We start from the raw sequence: 9,162 nt of genomic DNA on the forward strand, positions 1-9,162 counted from the left end.
CCCTTGCCTCTGAATGTTTTGACCATACCGTGGCCGTTTTCCATGTGGGGAATAGATGTGATTGGGGCCATAGAGCCCAAAGCTGTGAACGAACACCGTTTCATCCTAGTGGCGATCGATTACTTCACTAAGTGGGTCGAAGCCGCGTCGTACGCTAGCGTCACCAGGAGTGTGGTGGTCAGGTTCATTAAGAGGGAGATTATCTGCTGGTATGGTTTGCCGAGGAAGATCATCACGGACAATGGCACCAATTTGAATAACAAGATGATGGGGGAAATGTGCGAGGAGTTTAAGATCCAACATCACAATTCCACACCCTACAGACTGAAGATGAATGGAGCAGTGGAGGCAGCCAATAAGAATATCAAGAAGATTATCTAGAAGATGATCGTGTCATACAAGGATTGGCACGAGATGCTCCCATTCGCATTACATGGTTACCGAACCTCAGTGCACACATCAACCAGGGAAACATCATTCTCGTTGGTATATGGAATGGAGGTTGTGCTACCGTTTGAGGTGGAAGTCCCGTCATTAAGAATCTTGGCAGAGTCCGGATTAAAGGAATCGGAGTGGGCCCAGGCACATTTCGATCAGCTTAATCTCATAGAAGGCAAGCATTTGGCCGCCATGAGTTACGGGCATTTATATCAGAGACGAGTGAAGAACGCTTTTGACAAGAAGGCACGCTCATGCAGGTTCAGCGAAGGGGACTTGTTGCTGAAGAAAGTCTCCCAAGCTCTGAAAGACAACAGAGGAAAGTGCGTCCCGAACTACGAAGGGCCTTTCATTGTAAAAAGGGCTTTCTCCGGAGGGGCCCTGGTGCTCGCCAACATGGATGACGAGGAGCTACCCTCACCCGTGAACTCTGACGTTGTCAAGCGATACTACGCTTAAGATCTGGGGCAATTAAGGAAGTCGCTGTTTGTTTTTATTTTTGTGTGTTCTTTTTGGTTTCCCCCAGGGATTCCTGTGCTCTGTAATTTTCTCATCGCAATCTTTTAAAAGAACGTAGGGTTGAGGTTCTGATCCTCGCTTTGTGCTTTAAAAGGTGCGTAGTATTTGATGACCTGAGCCTTTTTGCTCAGTCCATGAGATGCCCCGAGCGCTTAATTGAAACTGAACCCGGCAAGCTTTTGCTAAAAAATATTGCATTTGAAAACGCTCATGCATATGCATACACATGCATATTGGTTATCTTGTGACAGTGACAAGATCGTTTTTTGAGCAATTGTCAAATACCGAGCCAAATCCAAGACAGAGACGAATCGAGGCAATCGGTAACGCGGCCACGATTTGCTGCGCAATGTCATTTCCTGCTTTCAGGTACTTGGGGACGGGCACGAGTGGAGGCTAGGCCCATGATCCACAGATCGCCATCCCACGTCCAGCTCCAGACAAGCGAGAAGCGCTACTGGGAGGCAGCCTAGTATCCTTTAAATTCCTATTTATTATTATTGTAATTTTTTTAAGGTGATGGTCAGATGCCTAATTTACCCTAGGGGCTTCGAGTAAGCGAACGTCGACCCATAGAGAGCAGGTACCTTTGTTTTTTTTTAAAAAAAAAAATGCAGGGTTAGCTCGCCTGGGCGAGCACCCCCTGCACGAAATGGTTTAAAAAGAGAGGGAGAGGTGCAATTTTCATCTAAGGAACTTCTCCCCCTCACTTAAGAACGCAACACTCACGGGATTTCTAGCTTTTTCTGACCCTAGGTCACCATTGTGTGCTTTTTGGTTCCATTTTAGTGTCCTTGCCACTTTATACAAGTAAGTGCACTATCCTTTGGTTTCTAGCTTTCCATTGATGCCTTTTTATGCTCTAAATTGTACATGATTTGACCAATTTCGTGAAACAATTTGGGGCAAATTTATGCTTTGATTCATTGGATTGGGGGGTTGTAGGGGATGGCCTTAGGCTTAGGTTGTGTTCTGAAATAATGGGGCAAGCCACATTGCCCCTATCCCCTTGTTGTTGGCACCCAAAAGTGCGCCCACCAAGTGCTCGGTGAAATGCCTCAATGGTGTTTGCGCATAAGTTTGTGAAGGTTGCTTATAGATTGGGTTTGTGCATGTATGATTGCCTTTTTTTGGATGTGGGGACAGCTTGTGGAAGTTAGGATAAATGCCAAAAACATGACTTAGGCCTAGGGACCCAAGCCTTTGATTTTTGAAATGCAAGAAGGCATGAAAGTGAAAGCATGTTGGTAAGGTTTCCCCTTAGGGCCAGCAGTTGGTTTGGGCTGCACCATGATGATTTCTTTGTACCTAGATGGTGTGAAAATGTCGTTCACCATGTACATGTGTATGTTGAATAGGTAGCCAAATGCTTTGCAAATGTGCATATATGCTAAAAATGGCACGAAAACGCTTCTCAAAATAGGAATATATGACATGAAATTGCCTTTCAAAATGTGAATGAGTAGTACAAAAATTGCTTTTCCAATGAATGTGCAACATGAAATTGTTCTTCAAATGAATGTAAATATGTGTAAATATATGTATATCATGAAGTTGCCTCTCAAGTGTATGAACATATATGTGAATGAAATGTAAACATATAGCAAAAATGCCATTCAAATGGAGTAGATAGGTAGCAAAATGCCTTGAAAAATATGTATGGATAGTTTGACATATAGCGTAAGGAATTTCTTTGCAAAATGAAAGTAGGTGCATCTCATAGGATGTCGTTCATCGAGGGAAAGATAGGTATAAATGTATGAATATCCTAGGAGAACCCGCGCGTTAACGCATAAGCATTCCTTTCAAAATTCGTGTGGATATTCGTGTTTTGTTGGAAAAAAGGTACGCTGTTTGGCTTGATCTGGCTTTCGTTTTGATTAAGTTTCTTGAACTAACTTCCCAAATGTTTTTGCAGGAAATGGCTCCGAAGAAACTCTCCACGGAGAGGTCTAGAAGACATGCCACAGGAGAAGGATCCAGTGCCGCCCCAGAGTTTGATAGTCATCGTTTCCGGAGTGCCGAGCACCAACAATGCTTCGAGGCCATTAGGGGATGGTTGTTCGACAGGGAGAGGCGTGTCCAGCTCAGGGAGGATGAGTATACAGACTTTCAGGAGGAGATAGCTCGTAGACGTTGGACACCGCTAGTGACTCCTATGGCCAAGTTCAACCCTGAGATAGTCCTAGAGTTCTATGCTAATGCTTGGCCCACGGAGGAGGGAGTTCGGGACATGCGCTCGTGGGTAAGGGGTCAGTGGATTCCCTTCGACGCAGATGCCCTCAGCCAGTTCCTGGGCGACCCGCTAGTTTTGGAGGAAGGCCAGCAGTGTGAGTTCAGCCAGAGGAGGAACAGGGCCGACGGTTTCGATGAGGAAGCCATCGCCCAGCTGTTGTGCATACCGGGGCAGGATTTCGCCCAGACCGCTGCAGGGAGGCAGGTGCGGATCATGCACACCAGCATGACCACTTTGACCCAGACATGGATAACAACACTGTTGCTCAGCAATGTCTTGCCTAGCGATCACAACTCCGATCTCCCTCTGCCTAAGTGCCAGTCGGTGTATGCCATCCTGACATGGATGAGCGTCCACGTGGCCCAGGTGATTGCTGACGCCATTTATTTGTTTGCAAGTATGGCGCCTACTAGGCACCCTCTAGACCCAGATAAGTCCAACAAGGCCCTGGGGTTTCCGGCGCTAATCACGGGCCTCTGCCAGTCCTACGGAGTTCCTGTCACCCCCAGTAAGGTAATACGATCGTCGATCACCTGAGCCTTCATCGAGAAGTACTACACGCCTAGGCAGGCGCACCGCCACCACCTCGGCAGGTCGATCTAGCTGGGCCACTTGGCGTGGAGCGTTATCTATAGCATTTGGTTCGCTAGCAAACGGCCAACCACCGTGGGTAGTTGCAGATACATGAATGTCTCTATCGGTTCAGCCTCAGTCAGCAGGGGCAGGGTTCCACCCCTTTTGTATGCCCTACCCCGGAGTAGTTTGGGGCTGAGGTCGCATGGCCTGGAGACTGGCCCGATGCCCAGGCAGGGGAGGAGCCTACAGGATCCCCCGTGAGGCGGATGAATCCCACATGGATGAAGATATGACTGACCTGCTCAGTTTCTTGGGAGGGAGCGGAGCCACGTGACCAAGGTCACCGCACTTTTTGTTATTAGCATTACTGCTTTCAGTTATTGTTTATGTTGTTATTAACATTACTGCTTTCAGTTATTGTTTCTGTTTTTGCTAGAATTTGGCGTTATGGCTCTCAGTTATTTCGTCACTATTTTTATTGCGACTTACCATTGCGTGTTTTTTCGTTTACCTTGTGGTTAGACGTGAGTAGGCAGTGTGCGCCCTCATCCCCACGACCTTTTCAGAAAAAAAAGAAGAAATAAACAAATGATAATAACTTAAATAGAAAAAGAAAAATAAATTGTCTAGCTGAAAAGCCAACATGCTTTTGAAGAGAAATAACTGCCAGCTTTTCTTTGAAAAAAGATTCACTGATCATAACCAGTTTTTGAAAAAAAAATGTGTATACACCTGAAGGGTGAATGCTGTGAAAATTTTCCCGAACACCCAAATAGACTCGGATGAATGCATGAATTGATAAAAGAACATGTTTTGGAAACACTAAGTTGACTTAATAGGGAAAATGAATCTTGAGCCCTAGTGTCACATGACCATAAAAAGCTTGATGCTTGAATGTCCACATAGGTGCATGCATGACCAGTTTTGCATGAAATTTCCTAATCATCATTGTTGCATGTGTGTCATGGAAATAATGTGGGGCATCCCCTTTATCCCTGAATCGCTGGCCAAACCAACACTCTGACATATATCGTGTCCAGCTGTTCTACAAGCCTTGAGCCAAAATCCCAACTCACCATAAACCTTGACCCAAGGTGAGAATGCCCATCCTCGCCTTCAGAAGAAAACAAAACAAAAAGGAAAGTTCCCGATCAAAGATCGGAAGAAAGAAAAAGAAGAAAATTCCCAATCAAAGATTGAGAGAAAGCAAAAGGAGAAAATTCCCGATCAAGGATCGAAAGAAAATAGAAGAAATATGCAGAAAGGTCTTTGGACCAGACAATATCTGAACAATACAAAATTGTCACCAAGTAAACAAAAAAGGAAAGGAAACCACGACCTAAAGTGGTCCTCTCCCTTTGATTGCCAACCAAAATCCAGTGCGTCGGTGATTTGTTCGCCTCACACTAAATAAAAATAGAAGAGGAAAAGGCCAAAAACACTCAAAGCAAAATTTCCCTCCTAAAACACTATTCCCCAAGAAGATGTCCTATTGATCCATGATCATGCATGTAATCTTTGATTTGATAGGAAATGATTTGCAAAATCAAGTCATGACATATCTATGGTTCAGAATTAGGATGAAACACTTACCTGTGTGAGATTGATACACTTTGAGTGATTTTCTTCTATTTTTGTTGGACCCAATGTTTCCTCTAAATGGTCGTTTAGAAACGAAATGCTAACATCCAAAATCTTATTTATGGTTATGAGAAAATTTCATCATCATACTCTCCTTCCCCAATAGACACATTGATTTTCATATAAAAAATCATATGTTGCTCTGATCAGTTGAAAGTTTTGTTTCTTTACTAAAGCATGTTCAATTTTAGTGAAAAAACACCGAGACTATTTGTCTCACAATTATCAAGAACTACATAGGTCTGAGTTCCTAACCACAAATTGAGGATACGTAGGAGTAAGAGCCTCGCTTTTGTCGGTTGCCCCACAATTTCTGTCACACAGACCCTAAAGTCAGGTGACGTGTGGAGATACACAAGTAATTTCTCCGCACAGTCGATTTCTGACAATACTAACCCGTGAAGTTAGGGGGCAGGCGGAGATACCCAGGTGGTTATCCGTATAAACACTATTTCGCTATCCATCAGACCTAGAGCACAATAGCATGCACAGACTAACGTCATCTTCTGCACCATTTGTCAATCGCGGCAAACGAGCCCGTTGACACGTGGAGATTTACGTCGTCTTCCGTGTTTTCTGTCACACTGACCCTGAAGTCAGGTGACGTGCGGAGATACACAAGTAATTTCCCTGCACAGTCAATTTCTGTCAATACTAACCCGTGAAGTTAGGGGGCAGGCGAAAATACCCAAGTGGTTATCCGTATAAACACTCTTTCGCTATCCATCAGACCAAGATCACGATAGCGTGTAGAGACTAACGTTGTCTTCTGCACCCTTTGTCAATCATGACCAACGATCCTGTTGACACGCGGAGATTTACGTCGTCTTCTGTGCTTTCTGTCACACTGACCCTGTAGTCAGGTGACGTGCGGAGATACACAAGTAATTTCTCCGCACAATCAATTTCTGTCAATACTAACTCGTGAAGTTAGGGGGCAGGCGGAAATACCCAAGTGGTAATCCGTATAAACATTCTTTCGCTATCCATCAGACCTAGAGCACGATAGCATGCAGAGACTAACGTTGTCTTCTGCACCCTTTGTCAATCACGGCCAACGAGCCCGTTGACACGCAGATATTTACGTCGTCTTTCGTGCTTTCTGTCACACTGACCCTGAAGTCAGGTGACGTGCGGAGATACACAAGTAATTTCTCCGCACAGTCAATTTCTGCCAATACTAACCCGTGAAGTTACGGGGCAGGCGGAGATACCCAGGTGGTTATCCGTATAAACACTTTTTCGCTATCCATCAGACCTAGAGCACAATAGCATGCAGAGACTAACGTCGTCTTCTGCACCCTTTGTCAATCGCGGCCAACGAGCCCGTTGACACGCGGAGATTTATGTCGTCTTTCGCGCTTTCTGTCACACTGACCCTGAAGTCAGGTGACGTGCGGAGATACACAAGTAATTTCTCCGCACAATCAATTTCTGTCAATACTAACCCGTGAAGTTAGAGGGCAGGCGGAAATACCCAAGTGGTTATCCATATAAACATTCTTTCGCTATCCATCAGACCCAGAGCACGATAGCATGCAGAGACTAATGTCATCTTCTACACCCTTTGTCAATCGCAGCCAACAAGCCCGTTGACACGCGGAGATTTACGTCGTCTTTCGCGCTTTCTGTCACACTAACCCTGAAGTTAGGTGACGTGCGGAGATACACAAGTAATTTCTCCGCACAGTCAATTTCTGTCAATACTAACCCGTGAAGTTAGGGGGCAGGCGGAAATACCCAAGTGGTTATCCGTATAAACATTCTTTCGCTATCCATCAGACTCAAAGCACGATAGCGCGCAGAGACTAACATCGTCTTCTGCACCTTTTGTCGTCCTGACCCATGAAGTCAGGTGACATGCGAGGTTACCTTATGGTTACTCGCATCATCCGTCAACCAGGGGCAAACGAGCCCGTTGATGCGCGGAGACTAACATTGTCTTCTACACCTTTTGTTGTCCTGACCCGTGAAGTCAGGTGACATGCGGGGTTACCTTATGGTTACCCGCACCTTTCGTCAACCAAGGGCAAAGGAGCCCGTTGACGCGAAGAGAATAACATCGTCTTCTGCACCTTTTGTCGTCCTGACCCGTGAAGTCAGGTGACATGCGGGGTTACCTTATGGTTACTCGCACCTTTCGTCAACCAAGGGCAAACGCTCCGTTGACGCGAAGAGACTAACATCATCTTCTGCACCTTTTTCCATCCAGGGACAGCGAGTCAGGTGGCAAGCGGAGATACCTTATGGTCATCTGCACCTTTCGTCAACCGAGGGGAACGAATTCGACGGTGTCAAGATGATGTTGGTTTTTCGGTTCTGATTATTTTCAAGATTTTTGCAGGTTTTACTCTCATCGTCCGGAAACATTCAAGCCCAACGACGCGCGAGATTCTTCTCTGTTGGGCAGGGACGATCGAGTGCAATGGCGTAGGGAAGTGTCGTGGTTGTCCAACTTTGTCGCTTTCAAGACACTGAAGTTTGTTGACGCTTCTTATGCCTTTTCTTTTTTTTCTGAATGACAGGTTCCGCTGGTAGGGATATTGACCGGCCGAATGATGTTCCGCTCGAACGAAATTAGTGTCTTATCTTTACTTCGCTTTTATCTCCAATAAAAGATAAGTAAAAAGGGGCAACTGTCATACCCTAATTTCATCCAGGGACCATTGTTTGATGGTCTGCAACCTTTGCTTGACCGCTTCGAGGTACTTAACACCCATTGTTAGGTAATTCGTGAAGTTCCGTGACATGCCGGAAGTCGAAAGGGAGCATTGTCGCGCAATCCGTAAAGTTCTGCAACATTCCAGAGGTCAAAAAAGGGGATTATTGTGTAATCCGTAAGGTTTCACGACATTACGGAAAGAAAATAAGTGTCGTTACGTAATCCGTAAAGTTCCGTAACGTTATGGAAAAAGAATCAGCAAAAAATGCAAAAAGGGGTGTATTTAGTAAAAAGGGGTGTGCAAATAGCAACCAGGCCCACTTGGGCCTTCCAGGGTGTTCCAACAGAAGGCGGTGCCTTCTGGTGGAAGCAACCCAGCTCGTCTGGGCGAGCTGGGCGGCAACCACCTCCCTCTTTTCCCGTATAAATAGGGGAAATAGGGTAGAGTAATTTCGTTAAGCCCTTCTGGTATTTAGGATTCTCTTGAAATTAGTGAAAAAAATTGTTTCCGTGAAGAAAATCTAAGCCGAGGCACTTCCGTAACACTTCCGAGACGTTTCCGTGAGCGATTTCGTGAAGATTCTTCATCGTTCTTCGTTCGTTCTTCGTCGTTCTTCGGTCTTCAACCAGTAAGTTCCCGAAATCGAACCTTTCAATTCATTATATGTGCCCTTAGTGGTCCTCACTTGTTTCGCGTGCTTTTATTTTTATTTCGTTTGTTTTCCGTACCCCCTTTTTGACGTGCTTTAACCATTTATTTAAGCCGTTTTCTCGCCTAATCAATAATAAAATGAATTTCCACCGATCATTTGAGTTGTAATATCGTTTAATCTCTATTAGAATAAAATCCAACCAATCTTTCACGTCGTAACCACGTTTAAAACCAAAAGAGGCAAAATAATAATAAAATAATCAAAAATATCTTTGAATAAAATAATCCAAAAAAATAAATCGGACGTTTTTGTTTGGGATTTTTCTTAATTGAATTGACTAATAACCAAAGTGAAACTAAGGCTAAAATCAACTCACAAATCAAGCTTTGTCCATAAAAATCACCTAAAAACCATTTTAAGTTCCAACGCCTTAAATG

This window comes from Glycine max, chromosome 4, assembly GCF_000004515.6.
Source record: "Glycine max cultivar Williams 82 chromosome 4, Glycine_max_v4.0, whole genome shotgun sequence".
NCBI lineage: Eukaryota > Viridiplantae > Streptophyta > Magnoliopsida > Fabales > Fabaceae > Glycine > Glycine max.